At 42.6% G+C, this 14,549-nt stretch overlaps 1 long non-coding RNA gene across 1 annotated transcript; it reads left to right on the top strand.

Moving 5' to 3' along the window:
• The first annotated feature begins 376 nt into the window (after nucleotides 1-376).
• LOC121711708 lies at nucleotides 377-7,659 on the top strand. The gene is made up of 4 exons (XR_006032408.1): nucleotides 377-443; nucleotides 5,598-5,700; nucleotides 6,085-6,222; nucleotides 7,525-7,659. It is a non-coding gene; the product is annotated as an uncharacterized LOC121711708 (long non-coding RNA).
• The last annotated feature ends 6,890 nt before the right edge of the window (nucleotides 7,660-14,549 follow it).

Here is a 14,549-nt window from a genome sequence, read left to right on the forward strand (position 1 = left end):
GATACGTTGTGGGCACCTGGGAGGCAAAAGCCTCCATTACCACAATGTGCATCCACACTAGTGCCATAGCGACGATGTCACCGTGGGATCCGACACAATGGAATCTGTGTCAGAACACCGAGTTTTTATGTGGTTAGAGAAAGAGAGGGATGATGTCACTCATGTAAGTTACTCCCAGCTGTGTGCCCTAGGCGGTATAGTCCCTGTGTGTTGGGGTGTGGAGTCTTCTTATGGAAGGGATCTATGCAGAGCACACCTGTTTCTAAATTAGAGGGGGTGGAATTGGTGAGGTGTAGCTCACTCCTTCCAACTTCCTGTTTGGTTACCGTGGGAGACCGTGGCTGTGTTGTTGATGGACACCCACCCTCTCCCATCCCGCCAGTCCTTATCATTGTGTTCCCAGCATCCCTGATGCTTGGCTCGCTGATGTCACAGGGGAAGAAGTGAGTCACACTGCCTTTGTGTGTGTACGTGTGTATGTTTGTGTGCATGTGTGTTTATATTTTGTGTGTGTGTGTGTGTTTGTGTGTGTGATATTGAAGGAATACATGTTTACCTAAACTAAACACAACCAAACCACTTTCCGAGTGAAGAGAATATCCTATTATCGCTTCTTAATTAGTCAAATTGAGGAAAACTGGAGACAGGCTATGTAGCTTAAATAATGACATAATCAGGCTGTATAGAATGCAACGTGTTCATTAGCCTAACTTAAACATGCCTAACAAGATCTAGCCAGTATCTATGTTTTCATGGACAGCAAGAGTCCGCTTCGTTCGTTGTTTTAAAAAGGCTACGTTTGTTGCCACGTTATCTCCAGTGGTGACTGTTTAACTTGCACAGATGCTCACACCACTACCCCCTAAGCTATGCCTCTTTATTTGATAACAATAAATTAAGAAATGTTGCTTATTCTGGGAAAGTTTCTTTTTCTTTCGGCCCGCGGTTCAATGATACAGTTTAATTGTGCCGGAAATTATCAGCGAACAAGCAATCTCCTCGGCGAGGAGGCCCTAACCCTGCAGATTATAGACAGAGAAAGCATAGGTCTACTGTATGCTTTGGGTAAAGAACACAGTTCCATGTCCAGTGTAGCTAGAGAGAATGACAGTGTCTTGGAGCTGCCGCACCCCCGCAACTCCACTTCCAACGTCACTGATTCCGACAGATAGGCCTACGCCCGACACTTCTGCTTTTTATCTGGGGGTGGTGGAGTTGACCGGACAGGCTTCAGACGTTACCAATTTATCATCATCCATTGCGTCTGGCCTCTGAAAAAACTTTTAAGGCTAGTCTGCCTGGGCATGGCCATGTTTGAACCGCCTCACTCATTTGTTCGTTGTTTAACATGGACATTATAAGCGCGCTTCATATTTGAAATGCAGCATAGGCTATGCGTGTTGTTTAATAGCCTACTTTTCAAACGGTAGAGCCCGTTCATTTAAATAGACAGAGGACGTATAATATAGGCTTACATATTAAGGCTTATTCTCAAATTCAGATTGCGTTAGGGGACGGGATTATTAGCCAATTTCAATCGGACAATTTGACCGGAGAGATTTAATTTTGTCGGACATTTCATTTTTTTTCCGGCCAATGTCCGGTACCGGACAACGGAAACCCTGGTGTGCGTGTGTGTTTGTGTGTGTTTTACTAACTCCATTTAAATAGACTATGGCTAATCCACAAACTCTGTCATTGATTGTGCCACATTTATAGAACAATATTAACAATGATATGCATAATATTAAAGTTCCCTCTAGCAGTTTATAAATGGTCAGTAGTGGGAACCGAATGACTCCGGAATCTTCTCTAGCCTTGTCGTTGTTGCCTTCATTATTTCATTTAAAAAGTTTCTTATATCAGAAAGGAGATATCAATGATCAGCAATGACAAGATAGCTGGAAATGCCCCCATGCATAGTGGAGATTGAGGAGCCATATCATCCTTGCATGTAACATGCTGTTGCATTTTGACATTGTAAACGTTCGGAAGAATGAAAATCAGTTTGAAGTAGGCTAAAGCCAGGCCTAGTCTAGTAAAGCTAGGCCTACTTATATTTATTGGCTACATTTTGGTGCCCCCGACGCCCCTTGGTGCTCTACGCACAGTGCGTGATGCGTGTGGTAGCGGCGGCATTCTGCACAATGTGCTTCCTCCATCTCCACCCATTACTCTCGATGGTAGCCATCGATGGCTTGTCTCGATGGTAGCCATGGTAGATGGTAGAGATGGCTATCTCACGTCACTCAATACAGGGCAAACCATATATAAGAATAAACAGCAGACCTTAGCGGAACCGACTATATGAAGCATTCTTCTGTAGCCTACAGTAAGCCGTTCACGAGTTTTGAAATTGCAACAAATTTCTACAACTTTGAGCTGAAATTCTAATGTTATAGCCCAAAATAATTAACTTGGTTTCAATAATCAAAAGTTGATCATGACATACACAGATCAACTGTGCTTTGGATAGATATTTCCACCATCACGCTTCAGGTGACATGAATGTAACAATCATGAGACACAGTATTTTTCCTTGACATAGCCTATAGGCTGACATAAGTATAAACACATCATACTTTCGCAGATATGGGTAGCCTATACTATCTTGAAAACGATATAGCCTAGCATAATAACCCTTACAATGAAAGCTTAGTAAAATTACACTGAAAATAGCCTAGGCCTCAAATGACTAATTTATATGGTTAAAAAAGATTATAGCTTAGTGTAGGGTGCAATTGTTTAGGTTTGAATATTGTTTGATGATTGTTTGATTATTAAATTATCACATAAGTTAATAGTAGTTTGTATTAGCTAAGCACTACCCTAGTTCAACTTAAAAAGAGCACTGATCAAATGATCAAATGCTACAGGAGAGGAAGGGCGGAGAGAGAAGGCAGTGTGACATTTATTAATCTGTAATCTGCTTTTAGAATTCCATGGTATTCTGCAACTTTCACATCCAGTCAGCAATGGCTCAAGAGAGGATTATTGTGCAAGTCTAGTCAGTGTTCTCTTAGTCAGGTTTCACCTCACTTAACTGAGTAACACCTTACAAAAAATAACTATAGAAAGTAGTTTGTATTATATATTATTATAAGCATGACCACATCCCAGAATCAGATATAGGTAGCCTATACTGAAAACTATATAACCTAGTATAACAGATGGCCCTTACAATGAGCTTACTGTAATAGTAAAATTACACTGAAAATAGCCTAGGCCTCAAAGGGTAGCTACAATTCATTGAAGCCCTTTTAAGATGTGATGAAATTTTACCTACAACCCTGGGGGCTAAACCCCCTCGTCTTTCAATCCTAGTGACGTCCCTGTTTTACGGTGCTATTCTTTATTGTCTAGAATACTGTATATCTACAGTATAGCAAGCCTACACAAGGACAAAACATCTTGTGGTGATAATTTAATAATAATTTTACAGACTTACATTATGTACCTGAAAAAACATTTTGCCCCGCACATGCACACTGACCTTAACTGACTGGTCGACGCTCTTGGGGGGCGCTGTCTCGTTGCAGCAGTGTGAGCACCACCAGTCAAGTGAACCTTGAAATGGCGGGACAAGGTTTTTGTCCTGAAAAATAATTAGGGTTTTGGGTTAAATAAGAAGGCCACCCAGTAGACACTCGGGGTCCTTAGGAATGCATCCCTGCTGTTTTCTTATTTGTATGGTGTTTTAAACATGCATGGAACACTGTCGTACATTGCCCCGGGCCTCAGATGAGATTATGTACTGACCCTTGGGTGGGATTCATAACAGTCAGTGTATATTTTGTTAAAAGCCTGGCACATTTAGTCATTTTCTATTTAGAGATTATGCATGCATGAACACGTGTTCATGAATATATGATGTGTTGTAGGCTTTTGTCCTGGGATTTGGTCTATGTGTGGGCCTCGCTTGTGCATATAGGTAGACATACAGTACTTTGTGTGTGTGTGTGTGTGTGTGTGTGTGTGTGTGTGTGTGTGTGTGTTATGTGTATGTGTGGGAGAAGAGAAATTGTATCACGTTTGGTGTGGGAATGCACATGCATGTACAACCATAGTGTGAGAGATGTATGAGTGTGTGTGTGTAGGGGAAAGAGAAAAAAGAAGGGGGGCGATGAAGAGACCAAACAAGAGACATAAAGAGATAGAGGGATGGAGATAGAGGGATGGAGAGAGAGGGATGGAGAGAGAGGGAGGGAGAGAGAGGGAGGGAGATAGAGGGATGGAGAGAGAGGGAGGGAGATAGAGGGATGGAGATAGAGGGATGGAGAGAGAGGGAGGGAGAGAAAGAGAAAGAGAGAGGAAGCTCATCAGTAGTTCTTTGTCAGAACTGCACTTGAGAGTACGTTGAGAGGGATGTCTTCCTTTGAAGAACCAGGTGGTGGTGAGGGGTTGAGGTGGTGGGGTGGGATTTGGAGGGGGTGGGTGGCTGTGATGAGGGGAGTGGATTTGGAACATTAAACTGTTGTGATGGCAGCAGGGGAATATCAAAGGAGGAAGAGATTGAGAATAGACAGGGGAAGCGAACAACTGAAATATTTCAGTATCACAGTAAAATAATACATGGGGGGGCAGCCTGTACTAAGAAGAAAGGGGAGAAGAGAAGAGAGGAAAGGAGGAGTGGAGAGGAAAGGAGAGGTCTTGACAACACTATACAGCAAGAAATCATTTTCAGATTCAGATCTGAACAAGATTTATATTATTGGCATGACTGTACAATATAACTACCAAGGCACTCGTCATGTGAAAACAATAATAACATACTGTATACTGTATGCAAACATAATGTGTTTAATATGTAATTATAAGGTAAAGCATCTTGATTATGATATCATTATCAATTTGTCCATGTCTGTTCAAATCAGTTTTCTTATGCCATCGTGACCCTTTCACATCCTTAGCCCTTATTTCCCCATGTCCCAGGCCTTCTTGATTAAGACAGGCCTGTCCACCACTGTCCTCCCAGCGGGCTTGGTCCATAGTATGTAGCATTGATGTGTGTTGGCTTGGGGATAGGCAGAACAGGGATGAGGGGACTCATCACCATCATGTCTGGATTGATGTGTTGCCTAACCCTATTTAATTAAAAATCTTCCTCTCGATGCATCTTGAAAAAATCTTGATGCCATTTCGCCTCTTTCTGACTCTTGACCAATTCACACCAAAGATATGTGACGAGACGAAACTGTTGCAAAGAGGAGTTTCAAAATGATTAGATCAGATTAGAGTTTTGTTCAGAGAGGCAAAGAAAGAACAGCAGAATTGCACAACATCAGTCAAAGGTTTACTTTAAGTCACAAAAATAAATGTCATCGACTGACTGTTGACTAGTTAGCTTAGCTGATAGCCTTTGCTGGCTAACTAGAAGTTGTTGTTACACTGGTATTGCCTAACCCTATTTCCTTAGAAATCTTCCACAGGACTGATAACTTTGTTCCCCATTTTTTCTTTCTTCTTCTTTCTTGTTCCATTATTGCGTTGATCTACGTATGTTAACTAACTAGTATTCATAGTTACATAAGCCTGGGATTTTAACACTTTATTGCGAACCTTCAACACAATTGACTAATCAAAGTTCTCCATAACAGTGTCACAATGCATGGTTGCATGGTGTCCCCACTGCTTTAAAAGGAGAAAATGTGTGCGATCAGCCTCACTCTGCTTTGAAGAAGCCTTTGACAACACTCTAAGGTAAACTAAAACTATATTAGTTGTATTCGTATTCATATATGCACAGCATACATAGTCTAGGAAACTGAATGGCTGGAAGTTATTTCCGTTCCATTTATCTGCTCACTGCATGGTCATTAGTTAACATTTTACAAACAATGTACTCCATTCCCTTGTGAAAATGTCGTTTAAGATCATTACAATTCATTGTTAAAACAAAATGTCTACATGGATGACAATTGCTTTCTGTGCCGTAAACATATTGTTTCTTTCTCAAAGAAATGATGTCAGCAATACTTTTCATTAGGTTCCTCAAATGTATGACACAGACATACATATCTAAATCTATATGTCTGGTAGAAAAAGAGATTGGAGCAGCAAAAACAATGTTTTATTTTTTTTCAGGGTCACAAGGAAATGAGAATGGCATTTTCGGTCCTTTGGCAGTCATGGAGGAGTTTGGGAGTCATGTCAGTGACATTGGCAATGGTGTTTGGGGTTATGTCAGAGTCAGAGCCGATGGAGATTCGAAGCCCTGCTGAGGTAAGCTATTGGTCGTGCAAGCTAACAAATGGTAACAGAGCAGGGGCATCACTCTCTAAGAAGCTCTTGAAGACCCAACTTTTCATTTAATTTATTAAATATAAAATTAAATAATGTATAAACATATTTTAGATATAGGCTTATTTACTATGAACAAACCATTCATAACTGTTTATACAAATGCTTTACTGATAAGAATTAATGTAGGAACAATGCCAACATTATCCCGTACTTAATAAATACTTGTGTGTAGATATTATAAAGGGTTACCATATACCCAACACACATAGCATGCCTTTACCCTGCATTTAATTTACCACATAACATGCCTTTACCTTGCATTTAGTTTACCACATACCCAATACACATAGCATGCCTTCATGCATTTAGTTTACCACATACCCAACACACAACATGCATTTACCTTGAATTTAGTTTACCACATACCCAACACACATAGCATGCCTTCATGCATTTAGTTTACCACATAACCAACACACATAGCATGCCTTCATGCATTTAGTTTACCACATACCCAACACACATAGCATGTCTTCATGCATTTAGTTTACCACATACCCAACACACATAGCATGTCTTCATGCATTTAGTTTACCACATATCCAACACACATAGCATGCCTTCATGCATTTAGTTTACCACATATCCAACACTCATAGCATGCCTTCATGCATTTAGTTTACCACATATCCAACACTCATAGCATGCCTTCATGCATTTAGTTTCTTCCCCTGCTACTATCTCCTTTGATTACACTCTGACTGGTACCCTGTAGTTTGTAAAAGTAATATTTATTGTTAAGATCACCTTTGCTGTGTAGCGTTTATGTTTGCCCTCATTGTAAATCGCTTTGGATAAAAGTCTCAACTTAATAGGAAAAAGGTAAATGAAATTTGTAGGTTTCCCTTAAAGGAAAGACAACATTTTGGGAAATTATTCACCATCTCCCCCAGAGTTTTGCATATTCTGCTTGGACCCTGATGATTGCTTATTGCTATCGTTCATACTCCTATCATACATGTTGATACCTGTATGGCTACATATATAAATGTTGATACCTGTATGACTACAGTATAAAACATATTCTTCCCTGATCCTAAATTTCATATACACACATATTTTTAAAACCTTTGTAAATAGATGCCAAGTGCAGTTATACAATGAGCCATGATATGATGGAATTATTTACCGTAATTTATGAATACAATTTGACTCCACGCATGTATGTGCATTCTGTTTATTGTCTCACTGTGTCTTTATTTCTTTTCTATTTTGAACAAGCTCTTACTTGGAGAATGGGTGAATGATCTTAAATCTCACGTGGTCATAAACTCTACAGAAGGTGCAACAATCAGAGGTCTATATCAAACTATCGTCGGAGCATCGAAGAAAAAGTGGGTTCCTTTGATAGGGTTCGTAAACCCCACAAACAAAGACAGTCCCACCTTCGTGTTTGGCATCCAATGGGAAGACATAGGGGCGGGTATGTAGTTTGGTCATAATTTGCCTTATGGTTTTCACAGAGTTTTATAAAATAGCCAGAATATCTGCAACTCAATCTGACCATCCATCTGTCTACCTCTCAGCTTCATGTACAGGGTTTGTTGGTCAGTATTTTCACACTGATAGAGGTGAGGAACTCAGGACCAACTGGCTTTTACGTCGTAGCAGTAACAGAAAGGACGACTGGCAAGCCACTCTGTAAGACTTTTATGTTTCTTTGTTAATTATTACCGTGTGGTCAGTAAAACAAGTACTTGATGTATCTATTTTCTTGTTATGTTTTGTATTTCGCAGGGTTGGAGTAAATATCTTCAAAAGAGTCTCAACTAGACAGACAGCATATAATTGAGAGGTCATTCTCTGACATGGCGGGGATATCAAAGAAGTCGATCAATACCTTTGTATCAATCACTATGATCTGTTGCTTTAATTCGGCAATAAACATTTTCAGATGTATTACTAAAGTTTTGTTTCTGTCTTTACTTACAACAGTCTTGTTTGTCTAACTTTTTTCTGCCTTGTTACTCTAGTGCTTACAGGGGCTATGTGCACTTTTCTGTTTGAATGTTGATTCAACAATGAACAATAACCTTGAAATGACAACAGAATGTAAAGAAATACGTCTTTTAACTTGGTTCTCACTCCTCATTCCTTGTCTCTTCTAATATGATTTTTTTAGATAAATTAGATGTTCTTCAAGATGTTAGACTGCAAACAATTTCCAACAAAGAATAGAAATAATGGTATAGAATGTTCTTTCAGTGTTTGAATGTTTCGGGGGCGGTGGTAGTGTAGTGGTTAAGGGGCTTGGCTAGCGTGCAGTAGCCTGAAAGTTGTCGGTTCAATTCCCGGCTTCCACCGTTGTGCCCTTGAGCAAGGCACTTAACCCCAAGTTGCTCCGGGGACAATGTGATCCCTAGTGATACAGCTGACATATGTAAGTCACTTTGGTCAAGAAATGTCTGCTAAATGTAATGTAATGTAATGTTTCAATGGCAACAGGGGCCGACTCTTGGCATGGCCAGGGGTGGGCTGAGCCACCCAAATATAGTGTCTTGCCCACCCAAACAAAGTCAACATTTAATGGCCAGAGCTTACTAGAGAAAAGTGACGTACAATTGAACCATTTTACTAAGTTGGCCATCTGTGCTACCCTGGAAATCCAGAGTTCTCGCGAGAGCACAATGGAATTGTCTCTGCGAGACACTCTGGCAATGAGCAGATGCACGTTACTTCTACTCCAACATTCCGGGGAACCAGCTAAACTGATGAAGACAGCACTGCAACGTTGGAGGACAGTACACATTGGTCGTATTGTTATCCGATTGCGTCGAAGTCCGAAATCATTCAGAGTAAACATGGTCTAGTGTTATCCAATTGCGTGTAGTGAGATTTTTAAATGCATGCTTGTTGTCGAGTTGGGCCATTACATTGTTCGTGGCCATTAAGTAATTAGCGATGGCCAGTTAGCCTGCCACATAAACACAGCTTAAAAGGGCAAACACATCAGGCGGTCAGGACCAAAAAGAGGCTGAACACAAGAAAAGACTGAGGAGAAAATGGAGCCCTTATGACCAATAGCATCTTACTAGACTCCCCCTACATTTGCAGTTTTTGTATTTTACACAAATGGAGCATAGTGTTAGTTCAGGCAGGCCACAGTCTGGCCAAGCTTCCCTGAGCAGCTAAGCTGATTGCCCACCTGTCTGCCCAGCTGATTGCTCAGCTGATCACCTTCTACTCTTTAACTGGTGGAGATCATTCAGAGCACCTTATATAAGCAGCCTTAGCCCACCTTCTGCCTGCCGCTTCTCTGCAAGTCCTTTTTGCAACCCACCTCCACCCCATCTCCTCCTCATACTTCTGACTTCAATGTTTGTCATTGATGTCTGGTCTGTTCTGTACCATATGGGGGAGTTTATCTTTGCTGCTCTCCCTGCCTTAGGCTTTCCATGTTTGCCCATGGAAGGACAGGGGGCTCCCAGAACAGAGCATACCGCCAAATGTAATATTATGCAAATGGTAAAAAAAGCTATTTCTTTGACAAAGTGGTCCTGACTGAACTGTCGTAAATACCACCTCATGGTAGGCACCCTTCCCCCTGTACACGGTATATGTGGATTTATTTACAAACCAGCAAAGATAATCTCTGAAGAGCCATGTCGACTGAGAAGATAATATTACTGTACATGATTTCGAAGTTAATTTACCATCAAAATGACTTCGAAGCTTTTATATTAAGGTAAATACTTGCACAAGATGTCTTTAAGCTGTTATCCTGGTTAGTGCAGTATATTATGATATACTATAGGCAGGGCAGAGGATAGTATTATCATGTAGTACAATATAGTCTAGCATAGCAACACATTTTACAGCATATTGTAATATAGTAAATAAGAAATACAGTCAGTTAGATACCAGAATTATTTTTTTGGTGTATTAATATGTTTATTTAGAGGCCATGTTATCTGCTACCACAATCATTCCCTTTTGGCAGACACAATTCACTAGATATCTAAAGACCAGTAGGCCAGAACAAGTGCTTGATTAAATCACACTAATGCCATTTCATAAACACACACACAGCACACACACACACACACACACACACACACACATACACACATACATCCTCAGAGCCCTCTCTCTCTGTCTGAACCTAAAAGATTGGGAGTGACACACAACACACACACACACATCCTCAGAGCCCTCTCTGTCTGAATGGGAGTGAGAGAGGGAAAGGGAGCAGTGAAATGGAGAGGTAGCAGGTGTTTGTGCTCACCCCTGGCCTCTCCCCTGCTGGGCTCTGCCTGTGTGGATTCCCCTGCATAAAAGAGCAGCTGCCTCTGCACTCCGCTTCATCATCGGCTTCTACCCCCTCCTCTCTCTGCCCTGTCTGACCTGCCCTGGACTCCCCCACTCTCGCCATGTCGGGGCAGTTTGGGGTGGGTGAGGTCAGCCAGGAAGGAGCCTGGAGGTGATGGTGCCAGGCCCCAACTCTCCACCCAACCACCCACACACACACACACACACACACACACACACACACACACACACAAACACACATTGACAGGTTGTCATACAAACAAGCCTTGAGTTGGTGGTGCCATCTGATTGGTTGCAGAGGCATTTTTTTTTCACTGTATCGGTTGAAATACACACCAGGCAAATGAAGGGTAGCTGCATTAAGGCTTTATGACACATTCATAAGCATTGGATAACACATGGAAGAAGCTTCATTCATTTATTCATTTATGAAAGCATAATATGTTATAACAGAGTCAAATGTATTGATATAAAATTAAATGGGATGGGAAGTAGCAAGTGCTATTACACCACTCATAACCTAGCCATGATATGATACATTCCTTACATTGCTACCCCTACTCCATCAAAGATCTTCAATTGTCTTCAGTCAAGTCTCAGAGTCTCAGTGGCTTTAACAAACCTCTGAGGTCTTACTGTATTACCTTTTCTTTGATCAAGTAGGAAATGCCTGAGTAAGTTTTGTCTCTGATCTCAGTGTGACACAAACCCAACGACTATTGCTCAGCCCGATCAAGACAAGATGAAATCAGCTCCGAAATCGGCACTCCAGTAAATCACAGACCTGACATGTGTGCGCCATTAATCGGCACTCCAGTGAATCACAGACCTGATGTGTGTGAGCCGTTAATCTTCCTCTCCTCTTCCTCTCACTCTGAGTCGTTGCTCTGCCAGCCTCTTGTCCGTCTGCCTCATGTTCTCAAGTGCCATCCTGGGCACAGGAGCGGCCATTTGAAGTCGGATGGAGGGGGGGGGGGGGGGGGGGGGGGGTGTTCACAGGCCGCTCTGAAACCTTAAATCAAAGCAAGAAGGTATTGTGAGCAGCGCCATTCATGGTGTGCTAATTGTGTGTTACTACTGTATATGTCCATGTCTTCTTCTCTTTTCTTTTCTTTTGTTTTCTTTTCTTGTCTTTTCTTTTTTCCTTTTCTTTGTTTTTTTTTTTTGTGTCTTGTGTGGTTCTCCTCATGCGTCCTCCATTCTCTCCAGCTTTCCTTTTTAAGCCATTTTGAGTTGTATTCTTCACTTCTCTCCCTCTCTCTCTCTCTCTCTCTCTCTCTCTCTCTCTATCTCTTTGTTTTTGTCCTTCATTAGTCTCTCTGCTCTGTCTTTCTCTCACTCCTCCTGTCTGACTTTGCTCTCTCCATCACTCACTTAATGAATCACATCCTCTCAGCACGAGCCCGGTCCCTTTTTGTGGGCAGAGGGATTGCTCAGTACAACGCGCGCGCGCGCACACACACACACACACACACACACACACACATACACACACAGACACACGTATACACACATGCGCGGGCACGTGCACACACACACACACACACACACACACACACACACATACACACACACACACACACACACACACACACGAGTGGGCACATGCACACAGACACACAGTCACACACACACACATGTTTTTTTTTTGAGTGTCCATTCTCAGTGGGATGACAGCATATGTCCCCTGCCTTTTGTGCCACATGGTGACTACATGACTACTGCTGTAGCTGAAGGAACACCTGCTGAGCGAACACCTGGAGGAGGACAGACTTTCACTCTATCCTTCTCCCTCACTCTCCATCTCTCACACTCTTCTCTTTTTTTCCTTCTCCCTACCTCCCTCTCTCTTCTCCTCTCTCTTTCTCCCTTTCCTCCCCTTCTGATTCTGACACCTACACACATTTACATGATATGACAGAGCAATCATCTGCTGACAGGGTAGCAATAAACTGCATGCGCTAACTGTAAGCACAAAGCAAACTTCCTCTCCTCGCATGAGAATTCTTTCGCGGCCAACACCTGCTGCAGGACAAAGAAGCAGGTGTGTTGAATGCCTCTGAGTCTGTCTGTGTGTGTGTGTGTGTGTGTGTGTGTGTGTGTTCGTGTATGTGCGTGTGTGTGTGTGTGTGTTTGTGTGTGTGCCTCAGTGTGTGTGTAGGTGAGAGTAAACGAGAGAGGGGGTGGTGCTCTCATCTTTGCGTGTGAATGGTGTGTGCTTATTTATACCTCACAGACTTATGCAGTCAAGTCAAGTGCAGCCCATACTGTTGAGTGCAGCCGATAGGAGCAGCGTTTTTATAAGGTGTTTGCAAAGAGTTGTGTAACACACACTTAAGACACTGAGGAATGCACTCACTAGACACTTGATAGGTATATGATTATACTGATGTCTTGAGATGTGCATGGGTGCTGGCTTCAAATGAGGGGGCCTCTGAAAAGAAATTCTAGCCAAATTCCTTGAAGATAGACTGATAGATAGATATATAGATAGATAGATAGATAGATACTTTATTGATCCCCAAGGGGAAATTCAACAAGGCATGCAAGACTGTGTAGAAGAAGACTGGCAGGCCTTCATACTGTACTTCTCTTTAATATGTGCAGTACCTCCTTCTTTGGTGAGGCATGGGAAAGCAAAACATTGATTCAATGTCACTGGTTCAAGGCTGATATGTGTGATGTGAATTATTGCAGAACACCTGCATGGAGAAGACGTGAAATGTATATCAGTATCAGACAGTCGCCAGGCTCGCCCGGCTCGGTCTGGCAGGAGGCACCTCTTGGCACGCAGCGCGCCCGCCCGTGTTGTGAGGTGCGCCACTCGCATTGAGAGCCGAGGGGGGCTGAATAGGGGCCCCATCTGCACCGCTGTCTGCTGATGCCTGTCTTGGCCGCTTGTTCCCCAACAATGAGGACATGAGGCCTGCGTGGCTTTTGTAGCCAAGGCGTCAGGCTTGGACAAAGGAGCGGTGAAGGGAACGAGGGAGAGGAGAGGAAAGGTGGTGGTGGTGGAGGCTAGTGCGACGTAGGCACTTAAGCACACAGCCTGCACACACACACACACACACACACACACACACACACACACACACATACACACACACACACACACACACACACAAACACACACACACACAAACACACACAAACACACACACGCACGCACGCACACACACAGGCGTTAGACAAAGGATCTGTGGAGGGAGTGGGGTGAGGGAGAGAGAGGAGAAGGGGAGGCTGGGAGAGGAGGTGGAGGCTCTGAGCTAGCATGGAGCACACACAGAAGCACACACTCTGTACGCAGGGTGCTCAGATAAGGGCCCCCTTCACTAGCAGATTAGCACGGCGGGGTGTGAGCGGTGTCAACAATGCTAATTAGCCAGCGCTGTATGTATAGCGCACACACATGCACAGACAGACACACACACAGATACACATACACAATTACAGACAGCCCCCCCCCCCTCCACAAACACACACACACATACACATGTACAAGTACTCACATGCAGGCACAATCACGCAAATATACACCCCCCCATCACACAAAGTCATACATACAGGAATTAGACAGTCTTGGTAGTGGCGAAAGAGGCTAATTGCATAAACACAGATACACAAACATTCTTCAGCAACAAGGCCATGGATCATACTTTGCATTTACTTGCTCAACAACTCACTGTCAAAGCCAAACACAAAGAAGTACCTCTTTCTCACATGCATTCTGTTTAAGACAGTGTTTTTGCAAGACTGAACAAGCAACGTGTATTATCTTTGCTATGAGCATGAGTGTGTGTGTGTCAGAGTTTCCGCTAGATAAAAATGGTGCCGGTCGAGGTTTCGTTTTCCGGACATTTTGATGATATGCCGGTCAAATATCCTATTATCGCTTCTTAATTAGTCAAATTGAGAAAAAACTGGAGACAGGCTATGTAGCTTAAAAAAATACATAATCAGGCTGTATAGAATGCAAC

Source organism: Alosa sapidissima, chromosome 6 (assembly GCF_018492685.1).
Source record: "Alosa sapidissima isolate fAloSap1 chromosome 6, fAloSap1.pri, whole genome shotgun sequence".
NCBI classification, from domain to species: Eukaryota; Metazoa; Chordata; class Actinopteri; order Clupeiformes; family Clupeidae; genus Alosa; species Alosa sapidissima.